Raw genomic sequence first — 23,456 nt, forward strand, 5'->3', positions numbered from 1 at the left:
AATAACTTAGATCAGTCTGGAGAGATGGTCCAAGGGGTAAAAGTGCTTACTTAGAAAGTATGAGGATCAGTGTTCTAATCCCAGCCCCCAGGAAAAAACAAAAAGATCTTTAAGATCCTAAGAATCTGACAAAGGTAGGAGGATGCTGATGCTCACTGATTACAAGTCTAGCTCTAGCATCAATGAGATACCATGTTTTAAAAGGAACTGTTTTTAAAGGATAGATCACACACACACACACACACTCACACACACACACACACCACACACACACCACACACCACATACCACACACCACACACACATGAAAAGAAAGAAACCCACATGAATACACATGATAGAAGGAAAGAGACAGAGACAGAGAGAGAGACAGAGACACAGAGACATAGAGACACAGAGAGACAGAGACACACACAGATACACATGCACATGCTCAGACTCATGTGCACAGATGCACACACCTAGATCAGCACATCCTCATTTGTGTATTCTATTTGGCTGTTCAATGCTTTTTTGTTAATAAAGTAATTGACCATACTCACCTCTTTTGTGATGAGCTATCTTCCATATTCTTTTAAAACCCAACTTTAGTTAAACATTCAGATTAGATTTGATAGCATAGAAGATACTGTACAAAACAGATACTGAATGTAATGATAACTCAGTCATCATGGCTCTTATGATGTTTGCTCACCAACATGAACAGAAACCTCAGAGGCACTAGACACTCCACTATCATAAATCAGTGGATTTGAAATCTGAAGTCTCTCAGAAGACATACCATGGTATAAGTGAAGTTTGTCATTAAAACATGGGTTCTACTTAGTAGTAAGACATTTAAGGATAGAGAAGATAGATCAGTGAGTGAAAACACTGGGGCCAAGCCTGACAAGCTGAGTTTGAACCTGAAACCCACATGAACACACACGATGGAAGGAAAGAATGTACTACTACAAGTTGTTCTCTGACGTCTACATGCATGCCCATGGAACACACATGACCACATACATATGCACACAAACACAAAATAAATACAAATGTGATAAAATAAAGACATTTGAAAGAACCTATTTCTTAGATTTCTATCATGTTCTCCAAGTTTAATACACTATTATCTGTGATATAAAATCGGTAGCCTGGCAGTGGTGGCACACGCCTTTAATCCTAGTACTTTGGAGGCAGAGGCAGGCAGATTTCTGAGTTCAAGGCCAGCCTGGTCTACAGAGTGAGTTCCAGGACAGCCAGGGCTACACAGAGAAACCCTTTCTTGAAAAACCAAAGACCAAAAAAAAAAAAAAAAAAAAAAAAAAAAATCAGTAGTTGTATGTGAGATTACAAAGCAGCAGGTAGATATGTAGTCACAAGTCTCTACTGAGGAAAATTGGCAAGAACTCACAACAGACTAGGTCAAGAAGCAAATATAGAGCATGGGTAAGTGACACATTGGAAATGGGAAATGAGAACGCAAGTAACAATACATAAGACTGGGAATTCAACAGTGAACAAGGGATTTGGGAAGGAAGTGAAAACATAATACTGGGAAGTTTAACGTGGGACACATTGAATTCTAAGTTTCAAGAAGACCAAGAGCAATCCATTGAGGACTTGGAAATACAGGGTCAGATGGAGCTGTCAGAAAAAAACATCTTGGGAGTTGGCTCTGTCAGTAAAATGCTTGTCAAACACGCATGAGGATAGATCTCTAGCATGCATGTAAAACAATCCAACCTATGTGTTCTCTCAGTACTGGGGAAGCAGGGACAAATGGAGCTCTGAGACTTTCTAGCCACTTAGCGAAAGCTACATGGTGTCCTCCAGGGCAAAAGGTAGATACTTCCTAAAGAACAATATTCAGGGTTGTCTTTTGGCCTCCACAAGCACACACATTCATGCACACATGTGCACATGCATCTTCATAAATACACGAATACACACATGTGGGCACATGCATGCACATTTGCAGGCATGCGTACACACACACCATACACACGCGCGCACGCGTGAGCGTGAGGTATCAGAGATAGTATGTGCTGTGAACAAATTCGGCTGGGTCAGTGAGTTTAACTTGATAGAACCTTACAGAGAAGAAAAGCATGCAATTTTTCCTCTTAAAAGGCTATGCTGACAGGCTTTCTTCATACCAAATATGGAGATGGTCCTTAGGACAAGATCCTTGTTTTACACACTTTGTCTCTCTCAGCATTTTCTCACTGTGGCATGTATATAGCAAGTACTTTTAAACGTTTCTTAGTTGGAGTCCTAAGGATGCCACCCTGTATAGAAGGTAAGGCAGAAATAGAAGAAGGGATCCTGCAAGAAAGTAAATGAAGATTACTGAACGGACAGGAACAGAGAAGAGCAAAAGTGTGGAAATCAAATGAGAAGAGTGCTTTCAGAGAGAATGGTCCTACCCGCTGAAATGTGCCAGCGCATTCTTTGGAGACAGGAGCTTAAAGTCAGCCCTTGGGGTTGACAACAGAAGAAGGCTAGAAAATGTGGCTCGTGTTTTAAATTAATCACTGGAACTAATCACTGGGACTTCAGAAAATATCCTTTGATGAGTTGTAAGTCAATCTGTGCAAGGCAAGTTTCCAAACCCACAATTTAGCAACATAACTGGTAACATAGATCTAGTCTCAGAGACTAACGGGCAATTAATTGTGCTGCGTTTCATTACAGGTTTCCTAATTGAAAGTGTTTCCTGCTGAGAGGGCAAGCTTGGTATACATTAAAGGATAAAAATGAAATGAGATATTTCAACCCTGACGTTTTTTTAACAATTAAAAACTCCAAATATAGACATATCGGGGAATGCATTGACCCACTTAAATATTTCAAATTTATCAGTTAACATTCGCTTGTGCTTAAAAATATACACTGAAAATATAAATATGATTAAAGGCTAACAATCCTTTTAACAAAATTCAGATGTTGTTGGTCTGTGATGTTTTACATCTATCATTGCTTTAAGTGTTTACATCCTTCTCTGACAGGCAAAAAGCCACACCCAAAAACCCCTCAGTGTAATAAGAATCACTACATTCTTCCTAGAAAATTCAAGTATCCTGAGTGTGCTATGCACTTCTATAACTCAAATATCTTTTGTTATCTTTTTCCTAATTGGTTGAACTTTTTGAAGATTAAATATTCAGGTGTCTTCAATAATGCATAATCCATCACTGCTCCACTATCTCATCCTACTGGTTTGTTAGACATTAAGATCTAATAAGGAATTGAATTTCATTTAAATCACATTGTTTTATTGTTAAGTTGAAGCAACAGAGTGTGATCTCTTCATAAAAAAAAATAAAAAATGCACATCTTTTAAGCCTCAGATCCATAGTAGCATGTTACATTATTATTTGGATAATGTATTATAAAGTGCATAACCGATTCTTTTTTTTTCAACCCACAAAAGAAGTTGACACCTCTGAATTACTGAGCAGTCATTGATCAGCAACTGGCATGGCCTCTTAAAGCCCATAACAGCTAACGGGAAGTGAGGTGCTAGGCTACAGAGTTAGGGATTTAAAAATGTCAAGCTACACTAATAATTCATGCATCCTGGAACCATAAAGCCAGAGGCACGTCAATAATAATGGCAAGCTCTTTGGAAAACAGGAAGAATTAACATCTTGTGTTTTAACTTCGAGAGAATATCACAGAACTTTGGTAAATCGTTTCCTCCAGCCAATGAGGCTGCGGATGTGTGTTTTATGCATTGCTGTTACATATTATGCCTCCCAGACATGTGCCTTCCAACTACAAGGCTACACATGCTGTTGACTGACAAAGGGCCTGACACGGCATAATAGCAAAATGTGTGGGCAATAAAAAGGAGAGCAGAAAATAAATATCAATCTCTGAGCAAGTCGAGTGTGCCAGGGGACACAGGCGATTTCACATGCAGAAAGGCCAGTCGGTCGAAGGATGCTAGGAGAGTGAAGGGCATCATAAGGGGGAGATATGTTCATCATAACAAAATTTTCTTAGATGTTTTATCTTTTTACATGATGGTCTATTTTAGAAATCACACTTGGAAGTGAGATTGCAATTCCTTGCTTGCAATGCTATAAGCTCTCCAGAAATTAACCTTTTCTCTCCCCATTGTCATCAAATTTGAAAGCAGTTTCAAGAAAACTGCTGCATTAGAAGACCAAGGGAGTTCCAGGAACAAGATGAGAAGGGTATTTTATTGTATGGAGCATGTTCTTCATCATCAGTCTGGGAACTAAATCAGTGCCAATGGCTGGTTACCATTTAAGTCCCTACACCCCCACCCAAAATAACCTTTAGATCTCTCTTTAATGAGGATAAAAATATGTTTACACTAATCTTGATTTACGAATGCAATTGTATTTCTAACTTATCAATGTGGTCCTAGCTCTTAAATGTAATATTTGAATCAAATGCCCACAAGCTTTGAATGGCATCCACCCAATTATTAGAAGGCATAGAGATGAATTTGAAGCAGCTGATAAAATTCTTGATATGATTTGCAGCGCTTTGACAAAGGACATTTTGTATAACATGACAAAATCACAACAAAACATAAAGACTGTCTTGTTAGGAAGGGACCAGCTATACATTATTTAAAACTTCCATTCTGAGACTGCAAATGCAGAATACATACCGAGTAACTGCTACTCAACAGAAATTGATTCTGCTTTCAGGGGGAATTGTCCATAATGAAAAAAAAATCATTTGCAAATAATTAAGGGGTAATATAACTTAAGCTTCTGAAAATAGAATAAAATGTGTATACAGATGCACTGAGGCTGATTTAAAAAAAAGCAGATCACTTCAACCCAAAACACCCACATTGTGCAGCTACTAATAAAGTGAAGCAATTTTAAATTCATTTAAAGTCTTTTTAGAAAAAAAAAAAGAAGAAAGGAAAGAAAATAAAGATCTATCAGTTGCATCAAAAATGGATTAGCTCAATTGAAGTCACAGCCTGGTTTAGGAAAATTGGATTTTACTGATCTTCTATTGATTTTTAGCAAATTTAAAACTGTTGCTATCTGCTGATTCTGCTGATCCACAAATTCAAAATGTCCAAACGATTTACATATCGCTGAAAAATGACTGTTTTAATGTGTTGTGTTTATAGAGCAGTGCTCTGTTGTAGTATCTACAGCTAGCTGACTACAAAACAAACACTTCGACATCATTCTTTCTAGCATACAAAGAAGTCATATATATGTATATATATATATATATATATATATATTCAACAGTAACAGATTGACTGAGAAATAAAACCATTTCTCATTTCCTTTTTGATATTTTAATGATCAGTTTCTCAATAGTTCTATGTTTGTAGTTTTTAATAAAACTAAGTATTACTGGGTAGGTCAATACCCTCTAAGGGCTACTTTTAGAGTAACAGTACATCCATTTTAGCAGCCCATGCAAAGATATTGGTTTTATTTCTTAGGCTACTTATAAAAATTCTATCAGCCAATAAATACATTATTCAGCTTCTGTTATCCCTAATACATACATATATATATATATATATATATGTGTGTGTGTGTGTGTGTGTGTGTGCGTGTGTGTGTGTATACATATACACACATATATATTATACTATATTTGTGTGAGTATATTTACATATATAATACATAAGTATATATTGAAATACATTATATATTTGCATATAGAATATATAAGGATATATAATATATTAGCATTCATGGGCATTCATCCTATCAATTATGCTTTGTTATTGTTATCTCTATGTATAAAAGCTGTATATTGCATATGATGTGTATGTATGCATGTGTGAGTATGTGTATGTGTGTCTGTGTGTGTGTCTGTGTGTGTGTGGCTGTGCAGTTGTGGGGGTCAAATGATGATTGGGGTGTTATCTCAGTTTCCACTTTTTTAGACACAGCTTGCAGAATTAGCATGTATCTTGTCTAGCTGATCCTCAGGCTTCTGTGGGTTCTCCTGCCTTTGCCTCCCATCTCCAACTACGACAACTGGGATTTCAGATCAATGCCATCACTCGCAGCTTTGTGCCAGTCGCTTTATCCACTGAGCCATTTCCCAAAAACATTTCCTGTATTTATTCATTTAGCATTATTCCCGAACTTCCCACAGTGCTTGAAACACTCTTCCTGAGTGTTTCTGGAGCCAAGCAAACTTTATACCTGTTAACTCAAAGCAATTTATTCCTAAACAATTGTCAGAGCTGTATCTATTCAACTTAATGGTGATGAAATCCTTAGATAAGGTATTTATCATGAGCAATACCATCCTATACATTTCTTTTCCTTTCACATGCCTTTGCTGTCTGGCCAAGGTTGAGCAGTTATGCCTGCTTCCAAGTTAATCCTGTTCTATGATGATCTATCCATTTCTGTAATCACTGGTTCGCTGCAGCCCAGCAGAGCTCAATCCCTGTTAGTATGAAGGCCAAAGGCCTTTAACAGCTCTAAGGCTCAGCTTTGAAATAGCCTCCATGAAACATTCACTCCCGAAGGTTTCCAAACATACAAACACAAGTTCTCCAAAGGCAGTGTTTGTGAAGGTGCATTTAAAAGATGTGTTGAAAATATTTTCACGGAAAATCTTAAGTTTATACCAAATTTGATGGAATATAAATGTACATATAGTTATTTCTTAGTATGTTCACATTTTAGAGATTTATTTCTTAAGTTTCTAGCTAACTTACAAAGATGACATACTACAAATTTTGCTGGACATGAAGTCATATACTTCAATTATTAGTTGTAATTATCATCAGATTATCAAATACAACCCAACTTGTCATCCTGGAGTGAAAGATAAGATGTTCTGGAACAGGGACAATCTCTTAGTGTTTTGTCATGTCAGACAGGAACACATGACCTAAAGAATGACATTCTTTTTCACTACCAGGAAACAACTCTATCTCTGTGCCTTTGATTTTATGTGTGTGTGTGTGTGTGTATGTGTGTGTGTTTGTGTGTACACATATATATGTGTATGTATGTATATACTATATATATGTGTATATATATACATATATATGAACATGTGTAAAAAAAATCTAAAGAAATTCAAAAGAACAAACTAACCCAACTTCGATCTGGAAGATTTTGTACATTTTCAATGTAACTAAATGGAAATGCATGCAAATACTTGTGCACAACTACATACATATTAATGATTCCTCAAAATCATGCAATCTATTTTTAAAGATTATTTTCAATTGTTTTTTTATTATTCCTTTAGAAATAACACCTGATAGTAACAACAATAATTTAAATTCCTTGTTATATTACTGTTTTCATTTGGGATAATATAATTTATTTTTGAATTTTAATCATGTTGCTTACTTGATATTTTAATATCATCTGTCAATATAATCTCTCTCCAGCATTCCAGCACTCCCTTTTGGTAGATGTCTACAATTAAGTTGTGTTGCCTGAAACCACACAAATACTTTTAGGCCCTTGGTCTTTTTGCTAACTTGGTCGTTCTGAGGGTTTACTAGTTGATTTCCACTCTGAATTCTAGAGAGTGGATCTCACTGAACTCCTGTTAGTTGTAGATTCTAATTTCAACAAAACATTGCCAAAGGAGAAGTCAAGAATCACACCATGTGTTCTTTAAATATGTAACACTCATCAGATGTAAAGAAAAAAGCAAATACGCACTAGACATAAGGGCTATCAACATATGGTAGGAGGCTGCAGATGATTTGGCAAGCTATAGTTTCTCACTAATAAATGAATAATTAGACTTCCAGGAATTTCAGTGACAGAGAAACCTGGGGATTCTATATAGAGCATCCTTGGACTTCACTTCCAAAACACCTTATATCTTTTGAAGTAGAAAGAAAAACAAATTACCCAAATCATAGCCCAGAACAGAAAGTTTTATTTAGTACCTTTAAAATATGGGATTTATATAAAAACAGTCTTCTAAGTTTATATATGAAGCAATTCCCCTACTAGGCGACTAAGGATGACAAACTTTTATTCTTTCACATTATAGAAACAATTTCAGATGTGACAGTGATGATTATCTTTGTGTAACCATATTCAAGGCGAAGCCAATTTTCTCAGAAACACCTGACTGACTTGAAAAGAACTTCACACAATGATGATTGTATTTAAAAACATGCATCTTAAATTCATTTCGCCTAAGTTTATAAAGAGTACTCATTTTGAATAGATAACATTATAAATGATCGGACTGCAAATTATTAGTAATGAGTTTTTACCTTTTAGTCAACTCATATATTGCCTATAAATATGGCTACTAATGTGTATGAATTAAGCAGATGAGTGGAGGTATACTCCTGGAATGAAATTTGGTGATATTTATTAATTTCACCTCAGTGAAAGATCATCTAGACTAAATTAACCTGATGCTAAAAGAAGCTAATTTAGATTGTTAAAATAGAAAAAACTGGTATCCACTGACTACCTTGAACAGGAGTATTAATAGTTAATAGTGTCATTAGCTGATGAAGACTTCAGGAAAAGAAAGTTATATGACACATTACTTAGAAAATGTGTTCGATTAGCACCTTGTAATCAATGATTATGGAAGGATCATAACTCATCATGTAATTCATACTAAGCTAAAATTTTAAAACTGCTTGAGAGAAAATGTTTGAAAGCATTCTTAACATAAACTTGACCATATAGTTTTATTCTGAGTGAAATGTTCATGTGTATGTTACTTGTAAATCTATTTACTGAATAAACATTTAGTACTCACACTAACAGAATGACTATTTCCCCAAATCTATTTGTATTCACAATTTATTTACTTATGAAAGCATTTAAGAGATACTTCTCAGATGCTATATGACAAAGCCCTACCTTGCCATGCATTTCTTTTTCTTTTGCATACAATAGAATAACAGTGAGTGTATATATCCTATGCTTAATAATTTCTAGGCCTTTATTATGTTCATATCAATTTGAAGTTTTCACTGAAAGCCTTATGAATATTAAACACACAATAACCAATATAATGAGTTAATGTCATAATTGTTATCAAGAAAAATGTTCACTATGTAAGACCATTAGTAAATAAGTTTGTGTGTCCTGAGTTTAAAAAAATAGTGAATATATGAGCCTCCTTTGCTTTCTAAGGATGATAAATCTCTATTAGGTATTTTTCTAAAACACCAAACATAAGGTAGAATTAAGAGACACATACCCTGAAACAAAAAGTTTCCCCAAAACTTGCCATGTTTTTTTTTCAAGGAATGATAAACTTCTAATGTACCTCAGTAAGTTCCTCAGAAAAGATTTGGTGGTAAATAGTTACCCATAAATCATTTCAAGGAAATATTTTCTATTAAGAAGTCTGAGACAACCGGGCGGTGGTGGCACACGCCTTTAATCCCAGCACTTGGGAGGCAGAGGCAGGCAGATTTCTGAGTTCAAGGCCAGCCTGGTCTACAGAGTGAGTTCCAGGACAGCCAGGGCTACACAGAAAAACCCTGTCTCAAAAAACCAAAAAAAAAAAAAAAAAGTCTGAGACAAATGATTACAGCTAGGGTTTATTTCCACACTAATTGTGATCCAATTTCACACTATTGTTAAGGTCCCAAAAGCTCACTGGGTTTTCACAGTTCCGAGTTGGATCTCAGTCACCAACAGATGAAAGGGCCTATATCAGTGGAGAAGCAATGAGACAATCTGTCAAACTAAGGAGATTATTATGTAAGTATTCACAAGATAATGTCCTCCCAAAACATACAAAGATTATGAATGACGCAAAAGAACATGGGTTCAGCTGCAGGTCATGCATGGGCAGCTGACTTTGCAGAAATGGCTCCAAACTTCTGGACTTTGATTGTTTAACAAAGCTTTTGAAAGAAATAAAATGGCCTAACTCTCTCATGAAGAGAAAAATACCTTTATTTGTTTATTTGTCTATTTTCAATAAGGCAGAGTTGATTTGTTCTTGCTGTTGTTCTTGTTTCTTTTAATTGTTCACAACTGGAAAACGGTTCTAATCTTCAGAGCAATAGCACAAGTCGGATAGTTAACATTTTATAGTGAGGACCATGCCACCCAATAGTGGCTGTAGAGCTGGTTACTCTGAGTCTCTATGAACAGAAGGTAGACAGAAACAGAACAGAGTGGCTTCATAATTGAAGACACTGAAGCTACATATAACAACTTCTAGAGAGGAAGAACTGTGTAAGTTAAAGTATAGAAAAGGAGTCTGATACTCGGTCGTCCCTGCCTTCACTCTCTGCATCTTTCTACCTCTATTCATTGCACTCTAATTACTTTAAAGACTTGAATCTCAGGGTTGAATCAGCAATTTTGTGTCCGAGATTGTCATTACAATACTTAGATTTGAAGAAAACCCTAAGACTTGTCTTAAAATAATAAATATCGCATATGAAGGGGAAATAGCAAAGAGACATAGGAATACCGTTACTTTCTTTCCCGAGTCCATATTAACCATACTTAGGTAAAAATTCCTAAAAATTCAACATGCTGAAGTAGCTGTGCATTCTGCTATCCTAGCACTTGGGACATAGAGGCAGGAAGATCAAGAGTCCAGTCCATTAGAGGAATTTTTAGTGAGTTTAAATCCAGCTTGGGCTACGTGAAACCCTGTTTCAAAACAAACCAACAAAATTCTTAAAAATAACAACAAGAGAGAAATTCAATCAACTACTTTGAACTCTAGTTTTCAGTGAGGAAATCGAAGCCCATGAGGCCAATGTCACAAATCAATTGCCTTTATTTGTGCCTTAAAGCTCAAATATTTGTGTCACAGCATCAGAGACACTGGGGACAATCTATTTTAGTCAAAGACTAAAATATACAAGATGGAAATATCTTCTGTAAAATTGACACACAAGGAAATAAGACAAAACAGAATAAATAAACTTACTTGCTTTTAGAATTATTTCTCTTTAACCTACTTGGGTTGGACATAGGCCTCTCCACACATATGTAGCAGATGTTCAGCGTGGTCTTCATGTGGGTATTGAGTAACTGGAGTGGGGGCTATCCTCAAAGCTGTTGCTTGTCAATAGATGTTCTTGAAGTTGGGCTGCCATGTCTGGCTTCAGTAGGAGAGGATGCACCTAGCCTCACACAGACTTGTGCCACGGTTGGGAGATACTCAGGGGGATCCCATCTGCTCAAAGGAGAGGGGGAGGGGAGTTAAAGAAAGGATTATGAGAGGACGTGATCAGGATGGGACCAGTGAGCAGAATGTAAAGTGAATAATTTTTATAAAAATAAACTTAAAAAGAATGAATCTTTTTTCTTTCTTTAAATTTACTAAAATTAAAAAAATAACATATATAAAAGTCATTATATGATGATATAATCAGACCCAAAATCTATCATGTCAATAGATTTCAGTACAGTGAGAACATCTGTTCTAAAGCTATGAAACTACACATTTGATTTTACTCTTTCATTATTAAATGTATTTATACGAGCATTTTTATCGCCCAAAAATGAAAAATCCATGGCAAAGTTAGAACTAGAAGGACAATTATCTTTATAGCCTCTTTCATGATTCATACGTTCATAACCTCATTCTTTTCTTCCTCTTCACCTGATGTTTAACTCTTTCTTGTTCTCCTTCCTACATTTTATACTGTGCCCAAATACACATTTGCTTAAGTATTTGGAATATATTTATTATAGGATAATATCTGTAGAGAAGACAGAACACATTTTTAAATTTTCTTTCTGAGTTTGTGACATTTACAGTGTAAATTTATTTCCCCACGAGTGTTTCATTTTTCTTTAGAAATGAATAGTATTCATTGCACATATGTCATATAAAGCACAGGGTTACATAGTTGCTATGCCAGCTTACCTGTGTCTCTCTGAGCTTGGGGGCCATACCTGGGCCCTAGATTTTTTTCCATTTTTCATGGCTGATTGAAAGAATATGTCATACAGATCTGCATATTTGCAGGGCTGAGGATGTTGCTCAGTTGATAGCTGCTTATTTCCAATGTTTTGTCCCTCGCATCATGTAAGACAAGGTATGATGGTATATGATTGCAATTCTACTCTTAGGAAGCAGAGTCACGAGGGTCAGAAGTACAAGGTCAATCGAACTGCATAGTGACTTTGAGGCTGGTTTTCATCACATGAGTCCCTGTCTTGAAAACAAGTAAGACACTATTTTCAATGCAGTCTGTAATGTCTAAAATCATCCGAACTTTGGCTGGGCAGTGTGTAAAGTTGGAATTATCTTACTTCACCTTTCAATTCACCAATCATAAGTATATTTTCATGATACAGTTATTTTCTGAAGATCCCAGAAATATGACAAGAAACACATTTTTTTTTTTGTTTGGAGTGTTTGTTTGTTTTTGAGATGAAGTTTTACTATGTAGTCCTAGATGGCCAAGAAGTTGTTATGGAGACCAGGTTGGCCTTGAACTCACAGAGATACACATATCTCTGCCTTCAGGATGCTGAGCTTAAAGGTGTATACCATCACATCAAAGAAACTGTTACATGCTTTATATCTCTTACACACCAAGCCTGGTGTTTAGCAAACTCTTCACCAATCTGATAAATAAGGAAGAAAATGTTTATTTTGATATCTTGGCTTTGATCTTTTAAAGACCAATTGGGCAACTCATGGATATTTAAAACACTAATAATAAAAATATTTTTTTCTATTTTTGTTTTTTTCCAACTACACATCTGTATAGAAATTTGGATCCCCCCCAAAAAAGTCAATTTACTATGAAAATGTCTGGAAGTATATTTTGGCTCTTAATTCACATTTAATGATACATATATTTCTTCTGACTTTTGGAAATACAGAAACTACTATTGGCTTCTTGGCTTATAAACATTTTTAATTTTTAAATTTTAATGAAAAATTGTTCAGTTTTCCAAAGTGCATACTCGTAAACTATTTTTCTCATAAACTATTTTACTGTAATTGCAAACAAGATGCATAATTCATTGACAACATTACTATTTTGTACCTTGAGTATTATTTATGTATACAACTTATTTCAGAATAATTTACTACCTTTGGTTTTAATTTAAGAAGGTTTCTGTTTAAATCAAATTCCCTTTAAAAGCCAAGCAAGTTGATTTTGGATAGTTATCATACTTTGCTTTGTAAAGTGGGACTAGTAATAGAATTAGGAAAGATGTCTAAAAAATACATTTTAACTACTACACTGTATTAAAAAAATAGTGGAGAAGGCACTTACTTCTTGTTCATCATTTTACAGACTTATTAGATATTGTAAAATGTTGAACACTTCCATTTTGCTAAAAGCACGTGTTGTAGAAGTCATCAAGTGTACTTCAGATCTCTGCTTCTTAGTGTCCAGTAAGAACAGATACATTACACCATAATTATAACATATAAATAGTAAGTGTTAAGTGCTCTAACCTTATTTTAACTATCAGGTAATTTTATGCCTAAGGAAGTAGAGACTACTATAGCAATTTTGTTACAGAGAAAACCAAGTCTTGTATATGTTAGGTGATGTGTTTAATTGCTAATAAGTGAATCTGAAAGTCAGTTCATCTAATATCCAAACATATGTGGTTTTTGGTTTGATCACTGTGCCTTTACAGTTTGAAATATAGATTAGAAATGTCAAAGTGAGCAAAATAAATCCCTGATTAAGAAGATAAGAAATATATTACATTTCCACTTGAAACAATAGGGTGTTTCATTGCTAGGCACTCATAGCTGGGTCTAGCATGACCTCTCTGCTTAAGCACACAGATTGCTTCCATGAGGGAAGAAGAAAGCCTTAGAATCTAAACTCACATTTTACATCTTCAGTGGATGTGGGAGCTTTTTCAGTTTTTCATCAGACTGAAATATCTGGACATTTACTTTCAGCCAGGATGATGATAGCCCTTTAGGGATAATCGTTCTCATTTTGCACCAGCACCTCATGGCTATAAAAATAATTCTTCAGCCACTGAAGAGACAAGCACAGTGAGCTGCAGCAAATCAGCAGTACAAAGGCAAAGTGTGTGGGTGTAACCACTGCTGTGCCCCTAACACCTAGAGTAGTGCCTGCTCCATAAGAGATAGTCAGTATATCATCAGATAGGAATAACTAACTTGAAAAATTGGGTAAGGCACAATTTCCTTTGGTATTGCTGATATTTAATAACTCCCTCTAGCTGGTGACTCTTGCAACCAGTCCTTTGCTTTCAGGCCCTTCTGGTATTCGTCCCCTTAAATCTCATGTCATGCATCTGTTTCTGCACATTTATAGGGGCTTCTGATACTCATATCCCCTCAATGTAGTGAAAGGAGACAATGTCTCATGATCTAGTCTCCCAGGTCAAATAACCACCTGATGTTGACTCCTATTTCAGAGATCTTCTGGAAGCTTTCTAACATGAAGCTCCATGAAAACAGCTGTTTAAGAAAATAAAGTTTCATCTTCTTATGAAAATTGAGGTTCTAAAATTGTTCATGTAAAAAATAAATAAGCATAACTTACAAATGATTTGGGGGGGGGGGATAAGTGAGAGATGCTTTTCCAAAGTATCTCTCTGCTCTCCTAGACACTCTTGTGCCACCTTTGCCCTAGTTGTGCTGGTGGCCATTTTCTTTATTGTTGCCTGTAGCATTTACTCAATAATACTTAACTAACACATTGTTGAGGCAGGGGGAACTAAACAACCCAATGCTAAACTAAAAACCTGAAAGAGCTATAATGGTTGAGTAACATCAAGATATAGATTGACAATAGTTTAGGGGTACTGAGAAACTACAAGCAGGTATGCGGCCTAATCAGATCCCAGTATTGCCGAGATCACCAAGCCAGGCATGGCATGGTAGTCACCCATCACTAATTTCAAGTCAAGACTAGTTAAAAGGCTGTTTTTGTAACTCCAGCAAAAGAGAATAAGAAAACTTGCCATCATGAAATTTATTAGGATCGTAAGAGAAAAGTACACAGTGTACATTTCCTTCATTCAGCTTCAGTAATTGATCAGATTAGACTGAGATACTCAAATTGCAAGATATGGTAATATAATTAAAAGAGCCCATAAGAATCAAGCATTAACTCATGTCATTCTCTCCTAAAAAGTGTTAAAAAAAAAAATGTACACATGTTTACTCCTGAGCTGGTGAGACAAACATATACAAAGTGAAAAAGGTACCAAACTTGCTTGCTTTCTGGGGTCTCCTTAGCAAGAGAACCAAAACTATTTAGAGATTATTATAATTTTATAATATTCCACAGAAAATCTACAAAGTTGCTATATAAAAACCACCATAACATTAGCAAAACCACTGCACTTAATGCACTGGTAATATTTACATGGGATCATAATGAATAGACTTGAAACTCAGAAATGACAATCATCTCTTGCATAGTCTTTTGTAAGTTGTGGAGTGATTTTGTACCTTTACTTCCAGCTTTGTCCATGAAGTGAAATGGCAGGTTATATTAAGTGTGTCACAACCGACAAGAACTTCTAACTGCAACAAGAAAATTAAATGTGTAGAAAACAAAGGAATTTCCCAAAACATTATTTACCTTGTTAACCCACCATTTATGCAAATTGCCTTCCCATACTACCCTATTGAAGCCTCTTTATTACTAGATATTTGGTCACACTGTGAAGTCTGAGATTGTGTTATTTACTGAAACCAACTGTTCGTAATTGTGATGTGGCTCAGCCTTTAGTATACACTTTTAATCCCAAACAATGAAGGTAAAGTTAGTTTGTAGAAGTAAGAACCCATGTTTGAAAGTGATGTCTGATTGAGTGGCAGACAAAAGGATGAATCAGAGAAAGACTTGGGCCTCAGTGGGAATGGGTGCGCCTAGACCTGCTTGGACTAGATGTCCCAGGGTTGGGAGGTACCCAGGGGGTTCCCCTTCTCTGGGGGAAGGGAGCAGTTGGGGAGGGATTAGTAGGGATGGAACTGGGAGGGGAGGATGGAGTGGTCTGTGATCTGGATATAAAGTAATTTGAAAAAATAAATCGTGGGCATAGAGGGATTTGACAAAATATGATATGCCCAACTCTCTTGAGAAGAGAAGAAAAGAAAGGGAAATTACCTAAGGGGTCGTGCAAAGAGAAGAAGAAGGCAGCTTTACTGGGACAGTTGAGCAGAGACAAGTTGCTGAGAGAGAACAAACTAAGTGCAGGTGAAGACAGAAGGAGCCAGATTAGAACAGATTGACAGAGTTAATTTGAAGTCATGCAGAGCAATTCAGGAGAGGCTAAGAGAAGCCAGATTGAATCAGTCAGATTGGAGAGGACTTTGAGCCAGAGCAGCTGGCTTGAGCCAGCTAGCAAGAGATCAGAAAGAACTAGGAAGGGGTGAGCTTACTTAGCAGCAAGCCTCGGAGGCCGAAAACATTTTAAGCCTAGATAAGATTGTGGAGAGGCTAGAAATGTCCAGGACAAGGCCTAGCTTAGCAGACTGAGGCAGTAAACCTTAGAGACACAGTTACATCAGGCAAATAAAAGTTCCTTTGACACCTCCTACTTAATGAGATTAGGAAACACTAACAATGCTAAAACTTCTTTCTGCTTTGCTAAATTGTTAGCAAGAATTTTGGAAAGTGACGAACACACTGGTAAGATAGTATTGTTAAATTCTCCTCAGGGAACAACGTGACTAGATAGGAATGCAAGAACGAAATCAGATTGTCAAAGCCATGACTCAAGCTACTGAGTTTCCAGGAACCTATTCTATAGGTTGCAGTTGATTGGACTCTACTTTCATGTTAATTTTTTAATAAATGTTGATCCTGTTTGAGCCTGCACTCTGCCATTCATTTATCCTGTGCATCATTCCAACTCTAGATTATATGTACACACAATCATCTGCACTTGAGGTAATTTAAAAATTAGCTAATTGACCAAAAATCATAAAACATGTTTTCCTGACAGCAATCAAAATGTATTCCAAATCCAAAGAGAGAGTACCACATACTGTCTACCTGGTTGTCTTATCCACTGGGTGAATAGTTTCAGGGTGGCTGCAGGTGCCACTATTCAAGATCTACTCACTCTGCATTTAATGCATTTGCTTTCACATACATGTTGTCATTCCTTTTGTTGGAATTTGTGTTGTGGAAGAAACAGCCTATGTTTTCCCACCCTTGTACCTTATGAAATCAGTGGCATAAGTAGAGTCTCAATAGTTAAGAGTATGATAGATGCCTGAGTACCTGAATGCTTCACTGTCTCAAGATTTTGTTTGGGGACAATGCTTTTGTAATCTGTTTGTTACTCATTTTTTTCAAATATAAGATTTGATTTGAGAGTCTGTTTTAATGTTATACATTAAATAAAAGCCAAAACTAGGAAATTTAGTACAGCTTTAGTTTTTTTTTCTCTTTAACAAATGAGCAAATACATGAATAGACTCCTAATTAATCAGTTCTTTTAGTGGATAATGCATGTTACATAAAATGGTATTTTCAAACAGATGGAAAGGTGTAGTAACCTTAGGCTTTAAATTTGGTAATAGAAAAGCAAACAATAACCCAGAGTAAAAACAATTGATTGCAAAGATAAAGGAAATCTATCACTGGAGTTCCACTATTGATATGATTGTGTATTATTCTTTCTTGCTACTCCTGTATATGGGAAAATGTCTTCTGATGTTCTCCAAGGGATAATTAGGTACATATCTAACATAACCATAACCTCAAAATAACAATAAAAAGGTATTTCACGGCTCAGAAAATGCTGATAATTTAACAAGGGCAAGAACCCTAAAGAACAGAAAAGTCACACCAGATCTAAGAGGGAGCAAGTATAAAAGAAACACATAACTCATCTTAGCTATTAGAACTTAAACAGTGAAAAACATAATTGGGCTTTAATCTACAAATAAGACAATAGCCCCAGATAAATTGCACTGTTTCCCTGTAATCTCTGTTACTTGACTGAGACAAGCTTCTCCTGAGATGTCCTCATTGGATGAATAAGTTGTTGTGGCTCATCAGTAACAGATCCACAAAGCTGCCTTGCTGTTGGAATGGGAATAAGTCCATCCCCACTGTCTCTGCTGGCCCTCTTGAGAGCAATAGTGTACATTGGCAAGCTGAATTTACAGCTGCAGTCAGTCGGTGAGCCTAAAATAAAACAAAACCAAAATCCAGAGGATGAAAGATCAATCAGATTGTAATTAGTGCACAGAGAAAACTGAATAATCAAAACACAAAGGAGACAGATTAGCACGTTCTGACCAACAGAGCTATGGTAACAGGTCAAGTCAAGTACTGAATGATAGTGTTCTGGGTTTTTAATTTTAAAATTACGTTTGTTTACTCTGTGTGTGCTTGTATATATATATGCACATGTGTGTGAATGTATGTGTGTGCATGTGTATACATGCACATGTGTGTGCATGTGTGTGTGTGTGTGTAGATCAGAAAATAACTTGTGGGAACCAGTCCCAGAGAACTAACTCAGGAAACTGGTCTTTGAAGCAATCACCTTTACCTGCTGACTGACACATGTTGTGGCCCAATAATACAGTTGTCTTAGTTTTAATATAATGTGCTATTCTACCTTGACAAACTTCAGGAATGATCCCCAATTCCTGCTTTATGAACTGTTTTCAGTTTGTGTATCTATAAAATGTAAGACATCACTCAAAACTGTCTATGAGAAAAATAAAATGTTTGTTATGTATAATCATTATTGGTAGAAAAATGTGCTTAACATGTGAGGCTTTTTGCCATAGCAGTGAGAAAATGAACCAACATTCATGTAAGTTCATATGAATCAGCCTAACGGTGGCCGGGAAGTGAGTTTAATTTCCCCATGAGACAAAACAGATGCTGAATGCACAGTAGTTACTTTTCTTATTTCTGGGAACAAACACCTGAAAATAACTAACATAAGAAAGGAAATGTTTCTTTTGGCTTACAGTTCAAAAAAGGATATACTACTATATACTAAAGGTGGGGAAGGCGGTGATGATCCCAAATGGTCTCGGTCTCTTTACAGTCAGGAAGCCAAGAATGAGCAGGAACTGGGGTCTGGCTGTAAAACCTCAAGGCCTCCCCCAGTGACCCATTTCCTCTGGCAAGACTCCACTAAATTCCTCCTAAAGATCTCACAACCTTCTCACACCACTCTCTGGGGAACATGTGGTCAAACACATAAACCAATGGAGATGCTTCACATTCAAACTAAAACAAATAAGACTGCTTCAAAAAAAAAAAGAAGAAAAAGAAAAAAGAAAAGAAAAAGAAAAGAAACACACTTGTATAATGTCATAAGCCGTGTCTAAACCGCAGTCATGGTCGCACATGGGACGCTTAGCCAAGCGTGGAAAGGAATCTGACATAGAAGGTGCACAATATGTGAATCAGTTCTTCATACAATGTACTGGACTCAATCCTATAAAATAGAAGAATACGTAGTATCATTTTTGTTAACGTAATGAATAAATAAGCAAATGGTATAATCTAATTCCATAATGTAGTCTTGGATGACATAGTATCTGTGCAGCCCTGAGTAGACCTGATGTCCTCCTGCACACGGCTGAAGGCTTGGAATTAAGTCCTCGCTTCTTCTAGGCCCAAATTTGTAGAGGAAAGTTACATTTAATCATGTATAGATGAAAAAGAATTATTACTCACAAGCAACAGGAGCCACCTATAGTGCCCATGACAGCAGCTGAAAGGAGATGGCTTGCCTTGAATTCTAAGCAATTGTTGCATGCTGGTCCCTGGACAATCATACAAAGCTGGCAAAGTTTGTATTCAAGATGACCTTCAACCTCTAATTTTTTTTAACTTTTCTGACCTGATGACTCTGCTTCCAGGCAGCCAGAGCTTTGGAAATGTGCACTGACTGTAAGGAAAAAAAAAAAAAAAAAAAAAAAAAAAAGAGCAACTCTCTGATGTGAAAAAAAGTTTCATAAGCTTTCGTGCACCTTGTAATTGTGTGGATAGGAGATAATTTCTTTGCACTTAGTCTCCTCGGTGCAAATTTAGAATAATAGTGACTCTCCTGTTGGAAGTCACACAGGCTACATGAAAGCATGCTCAGCAATCTATATAACATTCAATAGATAATTGATACTGCTCAAAATTGCCTTAAAACTGGGGCCCCTCTGAAGCCCACCTTGCCCAGAAATATCCGACTCTTTGGTTTCTTTATCCAATCCCCCATCTCATCTTACAATTATCAGAACTGAACACAACCTATTATCAAAATGTAGTGACTCTCAGATAAAAATCCTTGGATATGTATAAACAACTTTACTGTTTTTCTTTGTAACAAGGTGTCTATCTTTCTCTTACCAGTTAAGTCTTTCAAATTTACACCAGAGCAGTAAATTTACCTGGCCTAACAGCATTTCTGGATTTTTCTAACACACACACCTCCAAGGTGTTCTTCATTTCTCCCATAAACCAGCTCTAAAGGTCTAAGAGCCACAGGGTCCAAATTTTGACAACAATGACCACACTTCTTCAGCAGACTGTCTGTATTAGTTACTTTTTTCCTAGCTGGGACAAAGCAACTCAATGAAGAAATGGTTTATTAGGGATCCCAGTTTGAAGGTGCTTCAATCCCAGGAGAGCAGTCATGGTGCAGGAGTGTGGGATAGCCAATTGTATTGCAGATTAATTCAGTAACATTAAAAAATGTTACTAATCACCTTACTCAGACTTTAATTCAGTCTGGGAGCCCAGTACTTGGAATGTTATTATGCAACAGTTAGGATGAACCTTCCCAAATTAATTAACCTAGAAATTCCTTCACAAACATTTCCTGCTCAGAGATTTGTTTCTCAGATGAGTCTAGACCCTACCCAATTGACGATCATTATTAACCATCACATTAGGGATTTGACAACACAGCTCCTCTGAAGGCTCTCTGGAATAAGTCTTTTTGTTATGTCACCTGAATGTTAACCCTCACCAAGGGACCTCAGGAATCGAGAAGTGTTATCCCAAGAAGAAAATATACTTAACTCAATCTTAAATATCCAAAATGTAAAGGATGCAAAAGTAACTAGTCTGAAATTTTAATTAAGAAGAACCAAGACACTAAAATAGCTTTGTATCAAATACACTGAAAGTTGGACTTAAGTACTAAATGACTTATGTTTCCATAGTGATTGTTAAAATTATATTTATAAAAGAAACCAAGTGTAACCATTTTAACAATTCGAGAAAGGCATATTCTAAGAGGTAAAATTAAAATTAGGGAAAACGAGACCATTTATAATGGGCCATTATGAGTCTGAATGACAATGATTATTGGTTCTGCTTAATAAAACTGTCATCTAACACAAAATAGATATTAAGCTAAATTGCATTGCATTATCATTCTATCAGGCTACTAAATTCAACACAAAGCCCGAAAAACAAAAAACCAGAGCAATATCATAATAAAGGAAATTGTGTGAAGAATGAAAATTACATACTATACAACGCAGCTTTTCATAAGAACAAATGACCAAGCATATTTTATTTACAGTGTTAATAGCAATGTAGCTTTAGAAGGATACTCTCCAAGTCAATATTGACCTTTCTTGAACTTTCTATCTACTATCAAGCTTTTACTCCCCAATCTCTGCACTCTAGCCAGTCTCTAATGTACCTGCTGCTGACCATGCCACACAGCAGAGAAAATTTTTGACTCATCTCTCTCTTCAAATAGGTGTTTTTTGGACTTGCAAAATCAAAATCACACATTATATGATTTCATGTGTGAAATACAGATTTGCAGATAGTTCCCTAAACATACAGGGTCAGGAACGTTGAGCAGTAGTAGACACATCAGTCTGAATTTGGTTGTTCATCAGAAGAGGTTTTTGTTTTCTCTCTTTTTTATATACAACAGTTTTAAAATCACTATATTTGAGTTGTTGATAATTGGTAAAGATATCTATTGGTGATAATGTATAGATTGTTAAATTTAACATTTGTTTGGATTACATTCAGTCTATTATTGTAAATATTCATTGTGACTATGCTATGTACAGACTGGAGACTAAGGAGTAGGGTTGTGAGAAGGAAAGTCTGGTGAGGAGAGCGTCATCTTTGGGATTACTAAGTCAATAACATAGCTTTATTTCTGGAAAGTAATAGAGCCCTACTTTTATTATCTTTTCCTTATTACTGTTATTGAAACATCAACTCATGTAGTCCATACTAAATTGGACTCTCACTATTTACCGAAGAATGGCATTGGACTTCTTATCCTCCTGCCTCTGGAAGCCTGGGATTACAGACATGAACTTAATTATACTTAATTTATGCAATAAATCAATTTATGCAGTAACTGTAATGGAATACTGGGTTTCCTAAATACTAATTATTGAGCTACATCTTTAAGCCCTCCAAAGAAAAAATTTCATCGTCAAATAAGTGGATCTAGTCATTGAAACAGAAGCATAATAGAACACATATAGAGTGCAGAAGACAAAGGTAAAGAGAAAAGAAGTGAATTAGAAAGTTGAAGTATATAAGACATAGCAGAGAGGAAGAAACCAAAGAACATGAATATTAAAAGTTTTGAAGGTATAGAGAAAATAAGCCTAGAAGTTCTGACACTGTGAAAATAACGCTGTTGAAAGAGGAGAAACACTTTGAAATAACGATGGAAAAATTTATTCAACTGAAAATGAGTTCTTATATTTAGATCGTTTCATAAATAAAACAAAGCAAATTATATTTAGCTGGTCATTTTGTAGTGGAAAAGGCAGACTATCAAGGACCAAGAGAAGCTTTTGGAGTCAAACAGAGATAAAAGCCTACCTAAAAGGGAGCAATTAAGCTGATAGCAGACTTCATCACCATCAGAAAAGCTCAAAAGAGAGGGAAAGGTAAGTTCAAATCACAGTTAAATTTTAGAGAGAATGGCTGTGGTATACCAGATGTACACATCATGTAACATCGTACCATATCCATATCCATACACCACATGTGCAAACATACACATGTGAAGTTAAACGTTTTAGAGAGAATGAAACAAAAGTTTAACTGTGTATAGTGGTAGGCTTACTATCTTCATTTCAGAGAAATAAGGTACATATTTGCTTAGAAAACAGAGAAGAAAAGAGTGTGCTCAAAGAGGAAATGGGGTGCAAAGCAACCATTATACGGTTAAATCTGTCCCAAATTTCTGGTCAGACTAACAGTCACACTAGTAATGCAATTTACTATACTTAAATAAAAAATGTAGCTGGAGACCAAAAAGATGGCTTTATCGGAAGTGTGTTTGCTTGAATATTAAACTGGAAGGCTAAATTCACATTCCAGGACTGGCCTCAGTGGCCACAGGTACCTGTGTAAGAAATATCAATTATGAATCTTTTTTACCATACTATAAAACTTGGGTTTAGAACGAGAAGTTCAAATCTTTTATCGCTCTCATCTTGTAAAGACTTTTACACAAATGTTTTAATCTCCTCCCCCCCCCCCCCCCCACACACACACCGCAAATCTTTGTTTGCACAAAGGTCCCTGTTGCTTTCCAGAATTTGATGGCTAGGAGCAATGACTCTTT

At 36.0% G+C, this 23,456-nt stretch overlaps 3 long non-coding RNA genes across 4 annotated transcripts in view; 1 reads left to right on the top strand and 2 right to left on the bottom strand.

Moving 5' to 3' along the window:
• Positions 1–23,456, top strand: part of LOC143442114 (uncharacterized) — a 106,722-nt gene that overhangs the window by 35,265 nt on the left and 48,001 nt on the right. The gene's annotated exons all lie outside the window — the stretch shown is intronic.
• LOC143442116 (uncharacterized) lies at positions 10,885–16,967 on the bottom strand. Its single transcript, XR_013110049.1, has 3 exons — positions 15,361–16,967; positions 11,815–12,106; positions 10,885–11,118 (listed from the first exon to the last, which is right to left on the bottom strand). It is a non-coding gene; the product is annotated as an uncharacterized LOC143442116 (long non-coding RNA).
• LOC143442115 (uncharacterized) overlaps positions 17,270–23,456 on the bottom strand; it is a 31,087-nt gene continuing 24,900 nt past the window's right edge. Inside the window, exons 1-3 of one of the 2 annotated variants that reach the window (XR_013110047.1) lie at positions 19,574–19,663; positions 19,195–19,331; positions 17,270–18,055 (exon numbers count right to left, since the gene is read on the bottom strand). This is a non-coding gene — a long non-coding RNA (uncharacterized LOC143442115). Of the gene's footprint in view, positions 18,056–19,194; positions 19,332–19,573; positions 19,664–23,456 lie in introns of those variants that run through there. The other variant, XR_013110048.1, reaches the window with a different exon arrangement.

The sequence above is a fragment of the Arvicanthis niloticus genome, chromosome 4 (assembly GCF_011762505.2).
Source record: "Arvicanthis niloticus isolate mArvNil1 chromosome 4, mArvNil1.pat.X, whole genome shotgun sequence".
NCBI classification, from domain to species: domain Eukaryota; kingdom Metazoa; phylum Chordata; class Mammalia; order Rodentia; family Muridae; genus Arvicanthis; species Arvicanthis niloticus.